Source organism: Panthera onca, chromosome D1, assembly GCF_046562875.1.
Source record: "Panthera onca isolate mPanOnc1 chromosome D1, mPanOnc1 haplotype 2, whole genome shotgun sequence".
In the NCBI taxonomy this organism is placed as follows: domain Eukaryota; kingdom Metazoa; phylum Chordata; class Mammalia; order Carnivora; family Felidae; genus Panthera; species Panthera onca.
The window spans coordinates 46,639,521-46,661,571 of NC_138348.1; the positions used below are offsets into that span (position 1 = coordinate 46,639,521).

Below are 22,051 nucleotides of genomic sequence, written 5' to 3' on the forward strand. Positions count from 1 at the left end.
AGGCTGTCACTAGCCCGGTGCGCACCTGAGGAACAGAGGCCAGTGTGGTAGCAGGAGGCAGAGCACTGACTCAACCAGGTGAGTCACACGCTTTCCACAGTTCACAGAGCAGGGGTCCCAGATTATCTGTGGGCTTTCTTGTTTTATTTTGTTTTTTTTTGTTTTTTGGTTTTTAATTTTGGATAGTAAATACATTGAAAAAAATCGAAACATGGGGTGCCTGGGTAGCTCAGTAGGTTGAGCATCCAACTTCGGCTCAGGACATGATGTCACAAGTTTGTGGGTTTGAGCCCCACATCAGGCTTTGTGCTGACAGCATGGAACCTGCTTTGGATCCTCTGTCCCCGCCCCCTCTCTCTGCCCCTCCCCCCCTTTCAAAAATAAACATTAAAAAAATTTTTTTTAAATCTAAACACACAGGGGCGCCTGAGTGGCTCAGTCAGTTAAGCATCCAACTTCAGCTCAGGTCACGATCTCGTGGTCTGCGAGTTCGAGCCCTGCGTCGGGCTCTGGGCTGATGGCTCAGAGCCTGGAGCCTGCTTCCGATTCTGTGTCTCCCTCTCTCTCTGCCCCTCCCCCGTTCATGCTCTGTCTCTCTCTGTCTCAAAAATAAATAAACGTTAAAAAAAAAATTTAAAAAAACAAAAAAATCTAAACACACAAAAGTATACAGGAAATGTGTCCCTTCTACTGCATCTACCCCTGTCCCCACTCTGAACCAGGGAACCACCATTATTGGTTGCCTGTGTCTCATCCCTGACAACGTTTACGTGTATACACACAAATATAAATATTTATTCTTTTCTTTACATAACTGATGGCAAAGGACACACACTTCTCAGTGCCCAGCTTTTATCTCTTAAAGGAACAGATTTGGGATGGGGAGATAGAGAATCTCTATGTAACAAAAAAAGATGCATGAAACAAAGAGGAAAATATTCTGCAGGATACAGGTGTGCTCAGAGAAGAACTGGGGCATAACGGGAAGGTCCCCACGGGCACCTAAAGGTCAGTTGCTGATAGGATCTCAGGCCAGCCAGAGATGAGCTCTGGTGGTTTGTGGGGGGCAGAGGGGAACCACCACAGGGAAGTGTGGAAGCCCCACTGGCTGAAGTCTCTGACTGGCCTCACCTTCCAGAAGAGAACGGAAGTATCCATAGAGACAGGACTAACCTAATCCCCACAACAATAGCAGAATGGGTTAGTGACCAGGAGGACACAGGAACTGTGGAGGAAAAGCAATCATTTCCTCTGAAACTGGAGAGAGACCAAGAAGGGGAAGTTGGTGCCTGAGACTGTAAGAAAACAGACTTCACGTGGCTGGGAGAATGCAAGGGCTCTAGGACCTGAGATCGAGGAAGTCAATGATTCAGACTCTGAATTACAGTTCTAGTTCTGCAGTGGAGTGGAGAGGGAGAGGGGTGCTGTCTGGAGCAGGGAAGGGGAGGAAGCAGGAGGAGGAGGAGAGGAGGAGGGCCTTTTAGGAAGGGGAAGCAGGAAGCTCACCATAGAGAATGGGAGCTAGACTCTGGGAACAAACTGGCTAGATTCTAACTCCCCCCTTTTCCCTTGTGAAATCTTGAGCAAGTCAATTAACCCTTCTGTGCCTTAATTTCCTCACTGGTAAGTGGGGGGCGGGGAGGATGACAATATTCACCTCATGGGGTTGGCACAAGAATTAAATGAGTTTATATTTACAAAGCCCTTATACCAGAGCTTGGCACATAGGTAACTGCTATATGAAGTGTTGCAGAATAGAAGCCATGTGGTTGCAGAGGGAAGCCTGGACAAGGCTCCTTGTCAAAAGGCCCACATCCCATCACTGGATGAAGGATGCATAACCAAGAAGATCTTAAGAGACAGTGATGCGAGGCCTGGCCCCGTGTCAGCCGGAGGAGGCAAGACTGGGATGAGCTGTGGCCACATGGCAGAGGGCAGAGGGCAAGAAGGCATGTGGGTCATCTTGAACCAAGAGGTCCAGGGATATAAAGGGGCCCCGGGAAGTCTGACCTTGGCTTCCACTCCAAATGCATAGAGGCCCCTCTCAAAAAGAGGGGTCTTTAGACTGACAAGTACAGATCAACACGGAGATGACAAAGGGAGCTCAGATCAGGGATGAGCTTGGTTTTTAAAATACACACATTTAGATACTGTCAGTGACTGCTGGAAACTCTTGCAGATGAGACGGATGCACTTCCTACTGCATCACTGTGGGGCAGCCTGGGGACACAGGAAAGCAGTCTGGGGGCCCTCTGGGAACTGAGACTATGTGATGTCAACCAGAGTTCACTTCCTTCTGTGATAGGATACTTGGTGGGAGATGGAAAATTGCCAATGGACGTGGCATATCCAGATTCAAGAAGACATCTGGCCAGAGGTCAGAAAAGCAGTAAAGAGACTTAGGAAAGGGGCAGCCCACACTGCCGTTCCCCAAGCAAGCTGATCAAAGATTTAATGTCTGAGGGGAGAGGTCTCTAGTAGTGTGCCAGAGGGCTGTCTCCTGATAAGCAATTTATCAGGATGTGGGTGATGCTATAGAAGGCATATTTTTTATCATTATTATTTTTTTTAATGTTTATTCATTTTTGAGAAAGAGAGAGAAAGTGTGAGCAAGGGAGGGGCACAGAGGGAGAGAGAGAGACACAGAATCTGAAGCAGGCTCCAGGCTCCGAGCTGTCAGCACAGAGCCGGACGCGGGGCTCAAACACAAGAACCGTGAGATCATGACCTGAGCCGAAATCGGATACTCAACCAACTGAGCCACCCAGGCTCCCTGCCTTTTTTAATTTTTTTTTTTTTTTTTGGTAATGTGCTATAGAAGGTATACTCAAATAGGATCCTGAAAAAGCCCAAAGAAACATGGTTGCCCTGAAATTAACAAGTTGAAATTTAACAGAAATGGCTGTTCTGAATCAGATGGGAACAAAATAGGAGGCTCTGTATTTAAATTCTAAAGCCACACACGTTTAGGACAGAGGTGATGCTGCTTACCAACACCACATGTTAAAAAGATCTAGTCTGCGGTAATGTCAGTGAATCAATGGTGTGATGTAGCTTCTAGAAAAGTTCATGCCATCTTGGGCTGCATTAATAGAAATAGAATGGCCTGAACTAAGAAGGTGATGGCTCCCTTCCTGTGCTGTGGTCATACCACACCATGAATACCATATACGGCGTGGGCACTACCTTCAGTGTATTAGAAGAATATGAACAAATGGGAGTTTGCTCAGAGGAGAACCACAGGGAAGGTAAAAAGAACTGAACCCACACCACAGATTGTTAATATGGAAGAAGATTCCAGAGCAAGTAAGAGGGCTGCCTTTAAATATCATGTTTTACTAATTAGAAGATGTGCATTCAGATGCACATTCTTCAATTATAAAATGTCTGAGCGCAGAATGTATCTTACAGCCCCTTAACATCTAATTAAGATTAAGAAATGGATCATCACTTTACCAAAATATAATAACGTACCAAAAGAGCCACAAAGATGGGGGAGTCAAAAAGTGAAATGCAAGAGTCAGAGTCCAAAACTGAAAATATTTTAGAAATGCCTTAACTAATTTGTTTTCCTTTAAAAATATTTTAATGCTTATTTATTTTTGAGAGAGAGAGAGTCCAAGCAGGGGAGGGGCAGAGAGAGAGGGAGACACAGAATCCGAAGCAGGCTCCAGGCTCTGAGCTGTCAGCACAGAGCCGGACGCAGGACTCGAACTCATGAACTGCGAAATCATGACCTGAGCCAAAACTGGACACTTAACCAACTGAGCCACCCACGTGCCCCATGTTTCCTTTTTATGTACATGCAAGTGTTATGGAATATAAAATTATGTCTAAGGCCTAAAAGGATTCTTTCAGTAAATATAAAAGTTTCCGACAGTCACAAAGCAGTGTTCCACAATTTAATTGGAAGCACTTTTTCTTTCTTGAAAGTACACAGAATAGTGGTACATCTTCCAAATGGTGGTATCACAGATTGGATTTAAAAACCGTATCTGCAGAGCTGACATGTGGAGACAGAGGAGACTCATTCTCTGTGGCTTCAAGAAGGAAGCCTGAGACCAAATGCTGGAAGCTGCAGGGAGCCATCAAGGACGTGCCCAGAGGAGCCATCCAAAGATGGCCAAGGTCAGCTCTGACGTGCAGGCCCAGGCTGGACCACCACGGTGGAGAAATCAGGCACCGAAGGAACAGCCCTGCAGTTCCAAGGTCTAAGATGTCACCAGAAAGAGAAAGAAAGGCACCCCCATCTCTCTTTGCTGCACACACAGGTGCTTTGAGCCGTTCTCTTAAAAAGTTACTACTTAAAGGTAGAAGCCACTCAGGGATCAGTGCCGAATGGGAAGCCAGAAGCCAAGAGGAGCCCCACCCACATCTGTGCTCTCGGACTCCTGTGGGCCAATTCAGAAATAGGCTCGAGGAAGGGAGAGCCACCAAAGGTGCCCACCATGTGCCGGGCACCATGAAGTGTGCCATGCACATCGCCCCATATAATCCTCACAGCCTGACAGGTGGATATTATCACTCCCCTCTTACGGAAGAGAAACTTGAGGCTCAGAGAAAGTAAGGGGCTTGCCAAAGGTTTTACACCTCTGAAGACCACCACCAGTGTGGCAACATGCTTCACGTGAAGGAAACTCCAGAAGTCTTGGTCGCAGAATGAATAAATGGAACAATTAATTGATCAGTCACGTCAATGAACCAATGTGGTCTCATATCGGTAGCACTGATACTAGAGAAAAGAAACATGAAAGCTGGTTCAATGCTCCCTTCCCCCACCCCCCAGCCACCCCCATCAACAGCTCCCACAGGCACTAAACTCATGCCATTTGCTGCTCACAGGACCAATTCATCCCATCACATACAGCCAGGGTGTTTCTGAGACATCTATGGCAGAGAACGGTGCCGGCAGCCCTGCTCGAAGGCCAAAGCCTTAAGTGCACCAGATTGCCATGTCTCCTACCTGCCAGGTTAACACCGGAGTTGGAAGAAGCTCAGCCTCTGTCCCCTTCCCCATGGCCAGCTGGCCAGAGGCTGGGGGGTCAGCCAAGCTCCCACTGTTCCAGCTGCCTGGAAACATCAAGCCAGCCACACCTGCATGCCTGAGCTTCCTCCTTCACCAGGAAAGTGACCTCAAAGTGTGCGCCAGAAGCCCAGGGCGGCACCCACCTGAAGGGGATACTCAGGTGCTTGTGAGGCTACAAGCAAGGGAGACGCGGTCACTTCAGAGGCTGGCCCACAATGCTCCATGAGCATTGGACACCTGCACAAACCCCCCTACCCCACCCCCAGCACTGAGGCCTGGCCTGACTCCAGCCTTCCACAGCCCCCCAAGGCAGCTCCCGTGTTGCCACCACACGGCACCCCTAACGTGGCCTCACTCTTCCACCTTTCTGTGTGCTATACCACTGGCTACCTCTGCCTGTGGAAATCCTCTTTCCTAAGGCCCATCTCAACCACCAAGTGCCACCTCCCCTGGTTCCCCCACACTGTGAGGCTCTCCAAAGCACATTCCACACTCTACCTTGGCGGTTGGGCATCAGTCGCTTGTCTAGACCACCTGTGTGTATTAGATGAGGGCTCCGCACCTGTCATTCAGCACGACATCCCCAGCACGGCAGCCGCACACGGTGCTCCAGAGCCCTGGCCAGGGTGCTCCACACCTGCCCTAGCAGCGTCCTATTTACAGTCCTGATTGCCCCCTCCCACCTCTTCCCAGCTGACTCATCTCCTTAGGTTCAGCCTTCAGCTGACAGCTAATCAGAGATCGACTAATCTGTCAACTATCCTTCCCGGTTAAATTATGTATTTTTTTTTTTTTTTTAAACAAAAGTCCTCTGGAGACAAGGGCTGAAAACAAAGGTGGGAATTCTAGGCTCCAAGGCTCTGGGGGAGGTATTTTTGATAAGGAAAGATCTTGCACCCAGCAACTGAGCAAGCCAGCGCTGCAAGAGTATGCATCCTAAATTCGAAGCATGCCAGAACTGAGAAAGGGGGTGGGGCCCCGTCCTCAAAAGGGAAGGACAACTGCAATTAAAGCTGCCCAAGACAAACCACAGGAGGGATCACAGCCTGGCAGAAATGGTGGAGGGAGAACAGACTTGGCTCCCACCTGGCTGGGTGACTTTGAGCAAAGAACTGCCCCTCCCTGGCCTCTGCTCAGTACCAACAAGCCTCTGAGCCTCAGTTTCCCCATAAGTAAAAACCATGGTGGCAGGAGTGAGTGAGAACTGGATGACCTCAGAGAGCCCTTCCATTCTGACATCCCAAGGTCCTGTGACTCACGGCCTCCCTCCTTCTCTCCCTCCCTCCTGGGAGGTATCACTTGAAACTACCCTAGTTCCACTCCCTCCTCACTTTGAGCCCCACCTGAGTCCAAAGGGAAACGTAACGATAAGATCTCCTTGCCAATAGGCAGGCAGCATGTGGGGACAGGGGGTTTCGCCACCACAGGTGGAGGGAAGGGGCAGAGCTGGGGGCAGGTGTTGGTTTCTATGGACGTAGAAATGCTACTTTCATTCACGTCCCAGCCTGGAAAAAGACAGCTGGTCGCCTTTGCTTCCCTGACCTACCTTTTTAAGAGATTACAACCGCTTGCCAAATTTAAGTGCTGCTCTAAAATCAGGACATATAAGGTCTCTGCGCCTGGATCGGAAGGTTTCAAAATGGGGAAAGAGCTTGGAGGCAATCTAGGCCGCTTTGTGCAGCCATGCCAATTAAACATCTTTAAAAATAGCCTCTCTCTTCTCTTGCGCTGAAGATAAAGATGAAGTTTCAGCAATAACCAGACATATGCTAGGAGCTTCTGAAGAGATCACAACATAAACACCCTGGAGAGCAACCATAAACAGCCCAGAGCCCTCTCCAGGCAGCCAGCAACATCCTGCTCACTGGTGGGGTTGGGGAGGGGCCCAGAAGGAGGTGGTGCAGAGAGGCTGGGCTCCCCAGGGCTTGAGGAGGTGGTGGGGAAGACCTCAACTGGATAGAAAATAGAGAGCCAGTCCTCTTCTGCAGGGAAAGAAAAGCTCAGGAAGCCCACGGAGAGGATTTCCAGGAAGCCATCCAGAGGATTCCATGCAGGTGTCATTCATTCTGAAAATGGGCCGCTCCTTCAAAGTGGAAGTAAAGACCCCTTTGAGTGCTTACCTATGTATGCAGGGTGCTTCACAAATATTCCAATTTCATCTCTACATCTACCCCTTGAGATGGGTATAATGTCCTCCTTCACATAGACTCAAATACACTAGTGTTCGTGGACTTGCCCAAGGCCACATGGCTATGATTCAAACCCAGATCTGTCTTAGCAGGACGGTTTGTTTGTGCCTGTATCACCTGTATCCAGAACAGGCCCCCGAGGTGTATTCTCAATGTCCAGGCTCTCTACACCCACGAATCACACGCAAGGAGATTCCACAAGGGGAGAGGGGACACAGGAAGGGGGAAGGACAACAGTTAAGCTTCGGCTAATACAAATAACCGCTGGGGCTCAGCGGCCCCGTGGGCCCTGCCTCTTCACACCCTGGTTGCTTCCCAGCAGGTCCAAAGAGGAGCAAAGGGGAGAACAGGCACAAACGGATGCCTAGATTCTGTCTGTGGGGGTCCACAGGAGGCTAGCGACAGCCGATGCCATTGAGGAAGAGGACTGAGGGCTGGAGGGCTGGAGGGCAGGAGGGAGAGAGACTTTTCATTGAATTACCTTTGTCCTGAGTGAGTATGGGACCATCATGTACTCATGTGTGTGGGAGCGAGTGCTGAGCATCTGTGTGTGTCTGTGTGTGGGCGGGTGAGTCATTTTTTTTAAGAGAGTCTGTGATGTCAGGTACAAGATAACAGACACACCCAAGATGGAGATGGAAACCCGGAGTGAGCAGGAGTCCTGGGCCTCCAACTGCCACAAACCTGGAATCCAGAGGAAGCTGGAGATCTCATCCAAAGTCTCCTCTTCCTTCACAACAGTCATGTCCTGCGGCTCCAGCAGAAAGCCGAGGAGCTCTCCCCCCACAGCCCCAACCAGTTGCACAAGCCCCACAGGACACTCCCTGAGGAAAGCAATACACCGAGTCCTCTCTCTGAAGTCTGGAAAGAGGCCTCCCCAATACCCCTGTCTATTCCTCTCTTCTGTATCTCTGTCATCTGCTATCAGACCCCTACCTCCTTTAAGCAGGGGCCTCCTGACCTTTGTATCAAGCTGTGCGAAAGCCCAGCTGTCCTGACACATGGAGCCATCAGCGCTCTGACTTTACAGCGGCCACGAACTCCACACACAACACGTCAATACCCCCTTCTGCTTGTCCAGGATGAACAGTTGTCCAACAGGGTAGGTCAGCAGCTCTGCCAGCCCCCCGCAGGCCCTGGGCCCACTCTGCTCCAGGCAACAGCTCTCCTGGTGACCAAAAGGTCCAAGTGGCTTTTTCCTAGAACCTTTTCATGCCTCCCCCCCAGACACCTCATTCTACTGGCCCCCGGTACAAGTTAAACCCTGAGATCCTGCAAATCTTTACCAGTCACCGTCTGCACTCAGATAAGAAGCCAAGGCCAGCCTTTCAGAGTCATGAGAGCAAAGAAGTAGTTTCCGTATCTGTTATAACACATCGATGCTTCGGCAGCAAGGCCAGAACAGGATGTTCCTAAACTCCCACTCCTGCCTCTGGCGTGGCTAGGCTTCTGGACTGGGTGTGTCAGAAGCTCATGCCCGAAAACGTCCCATAAACCTTCTCTTGTGGCAGGTTGGAGAGCAAGAGCCACTGTCCAACTCTTTGCCACCCTCCTCTTGTGCCAGCAGGAAGGACATCTGCACTGCACATCCCTCACGGCCCGGAAAGGAGAAAACAACCTGAGCCCCAAACCAGCAGGAAATAATTCCCAATTCTGAGACTTGCCTTTACGTGTGTATTCCCCAAAGAGAAATCTGACCAAGCCTTGGAAGGAATGCAGATACAGCCAGGCCAGGTTTTCCCAGAATGAGCTACAGTAATATCTAGGTGTGTAAAGAGCACAGAGCAATTGCATTTAAGAAACAATGGCCACACCTGGCCATCAAAAAGGCTCTTCGTAGAGGACACAGAGGTGGACACTTCCTCAACAGCTGACAAAGAAGGGAAGGGTCTCAAACATCAGACTCCATGGTGATCCAGCCTTGCAGGGAAAGTTTGTTTGTGATCAGAGGGCCCATGTCCCCTATCATCCCTGCCAGCTCTGAGTTTGTGAGACCAGATGATCAGCGCTTTAGGAAGGAGGAGACTTATCAGGGCACACCAGCCATGTTTTCTACCTCCTGCGAAAATGCAGGGAGGAAAACAGAAATGGTGGAGGGAGTGGTCAGCTTCCCCCCCCCCCCCACCACTCCCACCCACCACCCCTCCCAAAGTGAGGGGAGCAGGGTGTTTGACTGTCAGGCGCTCTCCCCAGAGGACAAGACAGGCCACTGGGGCCAGAAGCTTTGCCCTGCCTACCTTAACAACCATGTTATTTTGTGTTCCTCTGATATCTCAACCTCCCTGAATAGAAATGTCAAAATCAGAGCCTAACATTAGAACGATTTCGTTTTAGGGAAACCAGAATGAAATTCTCAGGAAGGAAAGGGGGGCAGGTAGAATGGGAGAGGGTGAGGCTGCGTGGGTTCTATGGCTGCCTGTCTCCTAAGCCCCAGCTTTATTCCCTAAATGAGGCAGCCCAGGTATGTTAAGATAATGTCGTAAAACAAAATAAGCAAATATCAAAATGCCAATGGCTCTGTGACCTTTTCCACACACATAGCTGTACAAAATGCATGTATAACTTTGTCCACCCATCCACGGTGAAGAAAATTTTTTAACTTTTTTTAATGTTTATTTATTCTTGAGAGAGAGAGAGAGAGAGAGAGCTAGAGAGAGCGCGAGCGAGAGAGAGCATGCAGGGGCGGGGGTGGAGAAGGGGAGACACAGAATCTGAAACGGGCTACAGGCTCTGACCTGTCAGCACAGAGCCTGACATGGGGCTTGAACCCACGAGGTAGGAGATCATGACCTGAGCTGAAGTCAGACTCTCAACCAGCTGAACCACCCAGGTGCCCCGAAAATTCTCTTTTTTAAGAAGAAAAAAACCCCAAATATTTGGATTTTCCATTAGAAAAATAAAATATTTTTAGTGTTAAAAATTTGAAGAAAATGCTAAAAAGACTACTAAAGATAAAGGGAAACAAATCGACTCTTGCACGGTTATCAAAAGAAAAGGACTTAAAAATTTTTAATTTTGTTATATTTCCACCTAGCAGAAAAGACTGTCTACGTGGGGAAAAAGAAAAGAAAAACGAACAAAACAACAAAAACACAAAGAAGAAAAAAACCTCCTCATTCTGAGGGCTGTTTGCAGAGGGGGCCCCTGCTGGGTGCATCAGACCATCTGGAGATCCGACAAGGAATCCACGAGTGACGCACACCTTTCCTTCCCTCCGGAGCCTCCAGTGTCCTTCATTAGGATTCCCACAAAGGTGCAGAGGTGGTACAAATTCACGGGGCGCCTGGGTGGCTCAGTCGGTTAAGCGTCCGACTTCAGCTCAGGTCACGATCTCACGGTCCGTGAGTTCAAGCCCCGCGTCGGGCTCTGGGCTGATGATGGCCCAGAGCCTGGAGGCTGCTTCCGATTCTGTGTCTCCCTCTCTCTCTGACCCTCCCCTGTTCATGCTCTGCCTCTCTCTGTCTCAAAAATAAATAAACGTTAAAAAAAAATAAATAAAAAAAAAAAAATAAAGTATGGATAGCTTTTAAAAAAAAAAAAAAAAAAAATTCAGACAAGACACTGAAAGGTCCCAAGCGTCCGTCTTTGGTGGTCCCAACCAGCCAGCTGCAGACGAAGAGTGACTTGAGAAGGCTCCACAGCTGGCCAGGTGTGGGGCAGGTGAGGTGGCTGGCGAAGGCACAGAGAGGAAGCGCTGTGCAGACAGAGGTGGGCAGAGGTCTCTGTGCAGCCCGAACACCAAGTGCCCGGGTGAGAATGCAGTGGTGCCTGCGGCTGACTAAGTAGGGATTCCAAGCCCTGGCAGAAATGACCTCAGAGCCTGTCAGCCCCACACATGATCCGGGAAGCCCAACTGCTGACCAGGGCACAAAGGCGGCCGTCTGGGCTCCCCACCACAAACCAGAGCGGCGCGGTGAGCCCAGAAAATAGTTCTCCTATTATTTCACGAGGTTTACAGACTGACGCTTGCTGGGGAAACCTCCACACGCGAGCAAGTCCTTTTATTTTTTTTAAACCTCTTATCTAAACACAGTCACAGGCAGCCACACGAGCCCGGGACGGGGTTCATTCACTCAAAATGCATTTCCTGAGTGGCTACACCACTGGACGGATGCTCAGCAAGGCTCCGCCCCATCCCGGATGCCACAAGGGCATCCAGCATGGCACAGATGTGGATCCCAGTCTCAGAGGATTTGGTGGCCGGGGGGAGGAGGTGGGCATATAAAACGGAGGGTAACGGCTGGGTAAAAGGCGGAGGGGAGACTGCTCCAGACTAAAATAGGCATAGAAGGACTAGCAACCAAATGCAGCATACAGACTTTGGATGCTGATTCGAACAGACCAACTGTGAAGGTCCTTTCTGAGACAAGGAAATCCGAATACAGACAGATAAGACCAAAGTACTGTTAATTTTAATTACATGCAGTAGCAGCAGTGTGGTTATGAAAGAAAACATTCTTTTAAAAATAGATCTATACTGGATTATATAGGGGCAAAATGACAGGATACCAGAGATTGGCTTTCAAATACTTCAGGAAGAAGGGAACCTGGGTGGCTCAGTTGGTTAAGCGTCCGACTCCTGATTTCAGCTCAGGTCACGATGTCTCTTGCTGACAGTGCGGAGCCTGCTTAGGATTCTCTCTCTCTCCCTCTCTCTCTCTACCCCTTCCCTACTTGCACATGTGCAAGCTCTTTCTCTCTCTCCCTCTTTCTCTCTCAAAATAAATAAATACACTTTAAAATATAAATTAAAAAATTTAATTCAGGATAGAAGGGGAGAAAAGAGAGCGATGAAGCCAGCCTGGCATAATCTTGCTGACGACTGAAGCTAGATAATGAGTAGATGGGGCTCATTATACTATTTTCTCTCCTTTTTTGTCTGGAAATGTTCATGGATATTTTAAAATAGAGGACTGCAGTACATTGTGGTGGATAGGTTAACGAAGACCAGTACAAAAGGCTCCAGTACAGAAGGCTCAGTACAAAATACTGAGCAAAGGAGAACCAGGAAATAAGTGGGTTAAGTTTTGTAAGAGTTTTCAATGCCATGTCCTAGTGGCGTGGGAAGACTCGCTCACAAATAATTACAACAGAAGTTGGGGAATAGGAAGTACAGCAAAGAGAGATGCACATACCAGCCCTCCGAGTACAGAGCACAGCCACCAGCTTTCCTGCTTTCTTCAGTATTTAATTCACCATATAAACCTCATTCATATAGACAGAGACCAGAATCCTAGCTTGGTTACTCACTAGCCAAGCGATGGGGGGGGGGGGGGGGGGGGGGAGGAGCTCTCATTTGCCCCAGTCTCAGTTTCCTCATCTGTAAAATGGGGACGATCCCAGTATTCCCTTCCCTGGCACTTTAAACAACAGATACTTTTAGCCCTGGCAGGGCTTCTAGGATTAGCAAACCTTCTTACATTCCTACCCTACCCTTCTGGCCAGAATCAAGGCTCTCCACCAACAAGGCAAGACCTCTACCCTTCAGTAGCAGGCAGTGAAAGGGGCAGGTCAGTGGTTGAGAGACACCCAGATGAGGGTAGGGACCTGGGTGGAGAGAAGACATGCCCCAATTATAGGCAGAGGGAGGGTTACCCAGCTGTTCCTCTGCTCCTTCCAGCTCCTGGGAATGGGCCTCCGACGACCACAGCTAAAACCAACCTTAGTCCATAAAATGCTTTTTACTAAAGTACAACTGGTTGGTATCTGGCTAATCATGATTTGCTTTTAAGGAGAGGGATGAGCAGAAAGCCTGGGATGAGCTCTGGGACTGAAGGAAGGAAGGAGTCAGGGACCAGAGTGATGTCATTTTTTTTTTTTTTTTATAAAGGTATGCTCACGCTGAGGATCTCAATCATCTTACAACCATAACCTCAACAACTGCCCCCCAGCCCCGCCCCGGCAAATAAAACAAACAAAACTAGAATCAGATCTGGGGTAGAGGTTATTCCAGGTAATAGCCCTCCTAGACAGTCCCAGGAGCCAACTCTCAGGGGTGAGACCAAGTCAGTGGCAGAGGCAGGCTCTCCTCCTTCACACCCCCCCCCCCCCCCAGATAACACCCAAACACCAGCCGCTAATCCCTCCCCATCTCAACCTGACCAACACCAGCCACTCATCCCTGACTGGAGGACAGACTGAGCAAGCTGTCTGCAGGTTGAACAACCTGGGTTAACCAGGGTCAGTTCAAGTGCGTTGCCAAAGCAGGAGCCCCCGAATCTTTGGACAGAATCTTTTCAGAGGCCACGAGGCTCCAATCGGCACACAGTGGAGGCGTGATTCTGTAGCACCTCACTTTCCACAGCCACAGGGCAGCAGGAAGAGCACTGGGTTTAGTTCTGGCAGAGCCTGGTTCAAATCCTACCTCAACCACTTTCGGTGGGACCTTGGGCACTTACCCTACCTGAGTCTAAAATGAGGACAGAAAAACAGAGTTTTTGGAGAGCAACCACACAATCTGCTGCAAAAGTGCTACAGGACAGGATCTGTCAGTAGGTACTTCGTAAATCTGCCTTCTGCCTGAAGGCAACTTCCTACTGCAAAAAGAGTCTTCAGAATATCGGGGGCTTCCCTGGAGACTTGAGGCCCCCTTGCTGGGTTTGCCTCCCCTGCCAAGAAGACAAGAACAGAACTGGCCCAGGTGCCAGAGCCCCCAGGCACATAAACATCAGAGGGCCAGCCAGCTACTGGCTTTCTTCCTGAGGGACCTGCCCAGAAGGGGGCCAGTTAGTGACTTCACCCTTCACTGAAACCACAGAAGACTATCGTGAGAAAGCGGGACTGACAGCAAAAGGGTCCATACACTGCCACCCCAAGCCCCCTAAGGCCTGAGAGGCTTCCAGAGAAAAGCTCTCTTGGCCTTAAGAACCAGGTTACAGAATTAACAATGTGGAAGGAGACACACGTTTACTCTGGTTTCAACACGCCTCTTCCCCATCCAGCAAAGGCGATTCCTTGCTCTGCCGGGAGGGAGGCCGGCCTAGGATAAAGTTAACCCTATCCGCTCCAGTCTGGAAGCCAGGTAAATGGTGGCAGGGACTTCGGGCAAGACCCCACTTCCCCTCAGAGCCAGTCTGGCAACAGCAAGGCAGGCGCGGCAGATGCCCGGTGGGGTGCTCCCGGACCTGGGTGCGCTTGGGCTGCGCCTGGGCTGCAGGGGGCGGGGGGGGGGGGGGGGGGGGACAGGGTATGCGGCAGAGAGAGGACTGCGCCACGGCCCCCTGGCCACCTCCACCACCCGCCCCGGACTGAGTCCCAAACCCAGCCCGCAGGAGGCCAGGCAGGCCACTGACATTTGGCCCAACCTAACTTCCTGTTGTTAAGGAGGGAGGAGAACTGGGGCTGGGTAGGGGAGTGCCCAGTGAAGAGCCGGGAAAGAGCATGAACAGAGCGGAGCCCAAATTATGGGAAAGCAAAGTTTGGGAATGATCTGCCCCGGTGGCATGCGGTACTACGGGCGCGTGGCGCCCACTCTGTGTTGACGTTTGGGGATTTTCTAGGCTTAGAATTACAAGGTTTGGTTGTTGGGGAGGAGTAAGAGGTAGTTCGGGCTAGAGTGGCAAGTTTTAATTGCGTTCTAATCGATTCCGAGACCTATCGGGCAGCCCCGGCCTCCCTGGGGCAGGGCCACCTGCTTGCCGGGCTCCCCGCGGGGTGGGTTTGAGGCAAGAGATGCTGCGGCCGCACCTGACTCTCCCCGGCGCGGGCCAGGGCGCAGAGTCCAGGCTCGGCTGCCCACGGTCCCCACCCGCCCACCCTCCCTGGAGCCCGGTTCCCCACCCCACCCCCTTACCGAGATCTGCGCCGGCCGCCGAGCCTCGGGTTAGCTTCTGCGTTCGCCTCGAGCCGCGGACGCGGCGCTCAGGACCCGCAGGCGGCCTGCGGAGCTGGGAGCCACCGAGGCAGCCCCGCGCAGGCTTAGCCGGGCTAGCGCCTGCAGTTCTGCTCGGCGCGGCCAACCCGGCTGGTAGCCGCCCCCATCGACGGCGCGGCCAATGACAGAGCAGCCGGGGGCGCGGCCCGCCCCCGATCGGAGGCCCGCGGCCAATGGCAGTGCGGCGCGGAGCCCACCCCCGTTCCACGCCCGCTCCGCCCCCATGGGGCCAGCTGTCACCGCGTATGCCGCGGGCGCACGTGGGCTGTAGCCTGCCCCCAGCGCGGGGAGCCCCGGGCGCTCCCACCCAGACCAGCGGAGGGCCAATGAAGGCAGGGCGTGATGGTGCTGCTAGATGAAAACCTGGGCGCTAGAACCTTAGTGTGAAGGAAGAGGCTGGGGCTGGGCCTCTGCTCCTTGGCTTGGGCAGCTGGAAAGCAAGCCTCAGCTTCCCCTTTTGAAAGTGCGGGAGCAGCATGGCACTTCCTGTAACGGTCGTGGACCTCCCTTCTTGCTTTGCTCCTTGACTACCCTGGGCTTCCGCAAACGTCCTGCTAGCTAATAGGCTCTTCCTTTCACCTGGACTGGCCTTGCTTCGAATACAGCTGGTGGGAAGAGGGAGGGTAGTACAGACCACCTGTGTTACCTTCGTCAAAATCACCGAAGCACCCTGTTCTCTTGGCTGTCAGATGACTACCTTAATCTCTGCTCTGCCCACGCTCCTGGGTTGCCCAGACCCCCTCAGCTCCAGAGGGCACCATCCACAGAAAATACAGTGTGAACAGCGTGGGGCCTAGCGAGGGGTGCAAAGCGACTCCGTAAGCGGCAAATACTACACATAGCTTGTGCAGGACTTCTCCAGTATAGCAGGGATCACGAAACAGGGATCCCAGGGGCAGGAGCCATATCTTGGTCACCTCTGAGACCCAGGGCCTATCACTGGCTTGGCCCCAGGTAGGCATCAATAAAGGTTCTTGGAACTCAGCTGACCAGGGAGAGAACAGGCAAGCTTGGGCAGTGAGAAAACAGTGTTGTGGCTCCAGGCTGCTGGAGTTTCCACAGCACGGGACCACCCTCTAGAGACACTACGTTCCCTTGCCAGGCAAGTACCAACAGAACAGTTGGCCCCCATCAAACCCGGGGTTTATTTTGTTCTCTCTGCTCCTTACCAGGTGATCCTACTCCAGGCCTTTTGAGTTTTCCCAGGGATTGTCCTACCCGGTAGTTCTCTTGGCATCTTTCGAGTTCAATCAACTTCCTGCAAATAAGCCTCAGCAAAAGCCGCCCCTGTTCCGTGTGTAAAACAGCAGTGGCTCCCAGAGGGGCAGCTCTCCACTCAGAAAGAACTCCCCCTGTGAGGCCAGTTGATGGAGTGTTTTCTGGGCACGTTTTCTCATTGAATCCTGAGTATGGCTCTGTAAGGTACGTATCTTTATTATCCTTCCCTTTAACAGATGTGGAAACTGAGACTCAGGGAGGCAAAGGAACTTGTCAAGGTCACATGGTTAATAGGTAACAGAGTTGGAATTTGAGCCCAGAGCTATCTGATTCCAGAATGTGCATGCCTAACCACAGTGCGCTGGGGCCGCTACAGTCCTGCCCGTGCCTCTGGAGCACTGGACAGGCCACGTCTATCTCTAAAGGAACTGCTCTGGGGCCTGACCTGCCCAAACATTCCATTGAGCTCAGGCCTGGGCACTGTCAGGGCGAGAGATGAGAGCAGCCTGGCCCTGCTTTATTCACACACTGATATAGGAAACCCTAGACAGAGAGGAGCTTCAGGAGACACCCTCACCACAAAGCCTCAGTGGACACAGGGCCTCTTCCTTCTGGCCTGTGTCTGAGACACCCATGTTGGGGATCTAGCTGGAGATAGTCATTCATTCAATTCACAAATGCTATTGCCAGCTGAAGCTGAATGTGTTTCCTGCATTCATGTAACTCATGCTTCATAAGCATAAGTACAAGGTGTTATGGGAACTGTATTCTATATTACTTTTATGTGTTTTTTTTTTTTTTTTTATAATTCCAATCACCTTATCTCTAGCACAATGTTCTCCAAGTTAAATTTAACACTACTTCAGGAGCACTTTGGGCCAACCAAGTTTTGCAAGATAGCACTGTTCAGTATAGAAGTTTGATTAGCTCAAAAAACTGAAACTTACCAGTGCCTTTCTAGACTCTTCCTCTCTTCTCCCCCACCCTACTCCCACCCAATCTCTTTAACTCTGGGGCTTGGGTAAGAAAGACCCTTGCTAGGTGAGCTTTTAGGGCAAGCTGGGAGCTGATGGGGGCTAACTGCGTGGATGAGGATAAGCCTCGGGACTTCGCAAGCCAGTGGCCAGGGCCCCTCACCACCACACACAAGCCACCCTTCCTGGCCATCTCCCCAGAGGGTGGATAGAAAAAGAGACAGGAGACAATGCCACCCCCTCTGGACAGAGCAGTAACCATGGCATATCCTGCTGGACTGGTGTCTGGGAGTTTATACAACTGAGCTCTTCAAAGAGAAGGCCATGCAATGTTAGAGCCGACCATGGAGGAAATATCAGCTAAGCCCCTCACTTAACAGATTAAAGAAATAGAAAAATAAACGGAGCTGCAGGGAAGGGAAGGTGCTCGTGAGTGTCACGGTGCGTGGGAGTGGGTTCCAGGTCTCTAACGCCCCCGCCTCACTCCTAGCACGCAGGCAAGCTCACACTCCTTGTGCCGTGGCTCAGTATGCTATATTTAATAATAATCTCTTCCTCAGCCCACTCTGTCAGGACGGAGAATGTGTGCTGGTGAAGGTTGTCTGGGAGATACAGATGGCCACATTAGCATCAGAGGGAGGGAGAGAAGGAAGGCCCAGATTCATCCCTAAAAATATCTGCATCTCAGACTGGAAGCGATGGGTTTACCAGCACATACGTGCCTCCCTGGAAAAAACTTCAGCTGGTGATCTCCGTCATCATTGGTTATCTACCTGATGGGTTCTGAAAAGGCTCTGGGGGTGTTAGGGCTGGCTTCTTTTTATTTCCAGCCTAGCAATTTGCTTGAAGGTCAGAGTTGAACTAAGTGGATTCCTTTTTTTCCTTTTCAAAGTTTTATTTAAATTCTAGTTAGTTAACATACAGTGCGATATTGTTTTCCAGGGTAGAATTCAGTGATTCATCACTTACATACAATACCCAGTGCTCATCACAAGTGCCCTCCTTAGTAACCATCACCCATCTAGCCCATCCCCCAGCCACCTCCCTCCATCAACCCTCAGTTTGTTCTCTGTCATTAAGAGTCTCTTGTGGTTTGTTTTCCTCTCTTCTCTTCACCCCCTTCCCATATGATCATCTGTTTTGTTTCTTAGATTCCCCATTACCTGGATTCCTGAAGCAGAGATTTTCTGTGGGGGAGCCAAGGTGCCTCTCACAGCATTTGAATGGCAGGAAAAAGAGATATACCACCTGTGTCTCCCCGTCCAAATGAAAAAGGGTCCAGGACCTCAGACCTCTTCCTCCTGTACTGATGTTCCAGGAAAGCTGGTTCTCATCAGCTTCATCCCCACACTGCTACCAAAAGCCTTTGGGCTTTCAGAAGAAACAGGAAGACTGGTATCTATACAAAGTCCAATGACCTTCTTAAATGATGACAAAAGGCAGACTGGTCCCAGGCCACCTTAGGAGCTATGTTTGGAGAAGGACTTCCTAAGCCAGGAAGTGGAAACATTTGTGCCTCCCTCAAACAGTGTATGAGAAGCAAGATCACTAGGTCCTTGTTCTAGCCTGTTATCTTCCTGATAGGGCTCTGAATGCTCCATTTTCCATAGAGAAGACATATAAATGTTTTCAAGGTCCGTAGGAACTCATCAGGCCTACCACATTTTCGGTGGGTTTTCCAGAGACAGTTTGGGGGAGAAATGGCACCTGTCAAAATCAGTAATGCCTGTAGCTCTTTGGGGACTGTGTGCATGTTGGCAGCAATGATGGGAAAGTCAGTGCTGGAGAGCTGAGAGCAGGAAGGAGATGAAATCCCAACCAGAGCAAATAGAGACAGAGAGTGGGTGTGCAGAGGGTGAGACATGGGATTATGAAAGTTGTCTATCCCCAGGCCCAGATACCCTGGGGAGTGTATATGCCTGTGTGTCTGTGTGCACACTTGCAAGCTCAAAGCCAACTGTGAAATACAAGGACATAAGTCTGGTCCTTAGAGACACAAGAGGTGAAACAATGCTATAAAACCCATTGCATCCTCCAGGCAGGCTGGGCCACACCTGCAGCTCAGGCAGACTCGCGTTCATGCAAACCTGCCACCCATTCTAGAGCACACTGCTGAAATTGCACGGAGCTAGGGAAGCCGCTTCCAAATCCTCCATAGTGCAGCTGGCAAGGAGCAAGGACAGGGATACTTTTCTCTGTTCCAGCTCATGGAGGGGACTCACTCAAGTTTATCTGTACATCCACCCCCCCACCCACCCATCCATTCATCATATATCCACCCCATAAATATGTACAGTGCAGTTATTCTAAGAGACGTTCTAGCTAAGTAATTAGTAACATAGTCTCTGAAGTCAAGATGCCTGAGTTTGAATCTCAGCTCTGCCATGTGTTGACTGTGTGACCCTGGGCAAGTGACTTAACCTCTCTGTACAGCAGGCTCCTCACCTATAATAGGGGAATAGTAATAGAGAGATGTGTGCATACTACAGTGACTGGTACATAGTATTTATGTATAAATGTTTTTAAATAAAGTAAATGAGGGGTGATATTAATAAGGATGTAGGGAACTAGAATCTCTAAGAGGCATCATTATAAGCAACTCCAGATCAGGGACACAGCCACTCCCATCTCTAAACTTGTGTGTTTGAAGAGAGTACGATTATCATCCACACCTTAGAGATGAAAAAATGGAATCTTGCAGAAGTGAAGTCACTCCCTCAAGCTCTCGCAGGAACCAGCATATGGCAGGGTGAATCTGACTGGCTGACGTGTGAGCCTGTGCTCTGTACATATTCCCGGCTACCAGACTGGGCACAGCTCCCAGGCCTGGCCAACACCAGAGCCCCAGTGGTGACTGGTCCAACAGATGTGCCCATGGTCCAAGCGGATTTCGCCTTCAGGACCAGTGTGTAGATAGAGCTATCTCTTTCCGAAGAAGTCAAGGCTAGCTGTCAGCGTGTTCCCCATGCAGAAGAGACCCAACCACAATAGGAGAGAAAGAGATTCCTATGATTGCAGAGACCAGAAGTGAGATCCCCAACAACCTTTCTTTGCAATTCTCTTGGTTCTGCCTTCCTCTGAGTTGGCTTTGTCTTCAGTCTGGTTTTCCTCATTGTAGCTACTGCCAATAGCTCTTGTTGCCACCAGCAACCTTATCCAAAAGAGAACATTTCCGGCCCAGCATTCCAAGCAGGAGTCCTAAGACCCACTCTGCCTGGATTGCATCACATGCCCACCTGAACTCTTAGGGTAAGCAAAGGACTGGAATGTGCTGATTGGCTGTGCAGGGCGGGGCCCCTGCCTAGCTCTGGGGGGACTCAGCCTCCCCTGAGACACCAGGTTGCGCGGGAGGGAGGCCGTCGCTTGATCGAAAGCAGAGTACAGTTAGGAAGGGAAGGAGGGACACACAGCCATGTGCTGGGTTGGTACAGATCAGGGCACATATGAACTCGCAGAAGGAATTCGTGCTTTTTGTCTCTCAGAGAGTCATGTCATTCTGACCCCCCCCCCCCGTCCACACTGTACCCCCACCTGCCCCACATACCAACCCCCGTTAAGCTTCTCTCTAAGTGCAGTGCATCCTGTAGTAAATACATTTTAATTAAAATCGAATTCCTGCCCAACTGCTTTTCTGTTCAAATCTTTCCCCTCAATGCAGTTCAGATGGCATTAGACTGCGCAGTGCAACCTGACCCCTGATGGGTTCAGAACGGCTTGTTCTCCCCTCGTCAGAGGAGTGCAGTATGCAGGGGCACTCGGTATCACCGTGATGGAGCTGGAGCCCCGGGACAGAAAAGCCTGAGCAAGCCACACAGGTCAAATCCTGGTGGGAAGTGTTCAGGCTCCAGCAACCTGTCTGCAACCTCTGCTGTCCATAATGGTGTGACTTCCAGCAAGCCAGTTAATGAAGAGAATAGCCCTTACTCATAAGGGGAGAGTAGGGAGCAAATCAGATGACAAACGTGAAGGCTTATTGTTGACCTCATTAAATGTCAGTTGCTTTCTCCCCTATTTGTGAGTGTGGCGATTTTATTTCATGGCAACTTGCTTGGGGTTGCCATGAACCCCCTTGGGGTTCCCAGAACACCCTTTCCTGGAGGGTTCCAAGCAAGCACCAGCCCCTAGGAGACTAGGAAGGTGAAAGGGACAGCAGGCTGCGGGCGCGCCGGGAAGGTCAGTGCCGGGCTTCAGGCGCCACTGCCGCGCATGCGTGTTGTTGATGGCGTAGGGGGCAGTAGCTGGGCTCCTGGCGGTAGCTTCCTCCAGCATCCCTGAATCCGGGGCCCCTGCGCATGCACCAATTTGGCAAAATGCACAAGCTGCTTCTAAGGGTCACTGCATCGTTAAGGTTGTGAGTGGTGAGAAATAAATACAAATCCCAGCTTCTCCTCAAGGGTTCCGGGTTGCCCGGGTTCGAGTTTCCTCTTAATTTCTCCCACTCCCATCCAAATTTTCTTCCCACTTACCAGCTCTGCCAAAGGATACAACTTTGGGCCCACCAGCCGACACGAGGCGCCTGCTTTCCATAGACCATTGTGTTGTGAACTCCAGTCCCTATGATCATACCTTATTCCAGATCCCATGCATGATCCTGCTTCCCTGATCAATCCCTGGTATGATGGTAAATAAAACTGCCACTTCTTGTAAGCCGACCACGGGCACATGCATTATTATTCTTCACAACATCCACATAGGACTGTGAGAATTTCTGAGAATTACTGACTGAGACTATTGACGCTATTTTACACTTTTTATATTAGGGTTCCAGATA

The 22,051-nt window shown here is 50.6% G+C and overlaps 1 protein-coding gene across 14 annotated transcripts in view; it reads right to left on the minus strand.

The window, feature by feature from the left end:
- MICAL2 (microtubule associated monooxygenase, calponin and LIM domain containing 2) overlaps nt 1-15,192 on the minus strand; it is a 221,718-nt gene extending 206,526 nt beyond the window's left edge. For 7 of the 14 annotated variants that reach the window (XM_078433221.2, XM_078433224.2, XM_078433225.2 and 4 more), the window contains exon 1: nt 15,008-15,192. The gene's annotated coding sequence lies outside the window, so the exon portion shown is untranslated. The remainder of the gene's footprint in view (nt 1-15,007) is intronic. The other 7 variants (XM_060606035.3, XM_060606036.3, XM_060606034.3 and 4 more) reach the window with 4 other exon arrangements.
- Between the last annotated feature and the right edge of the window lie 6,859 nt (nt 15,193-22,051).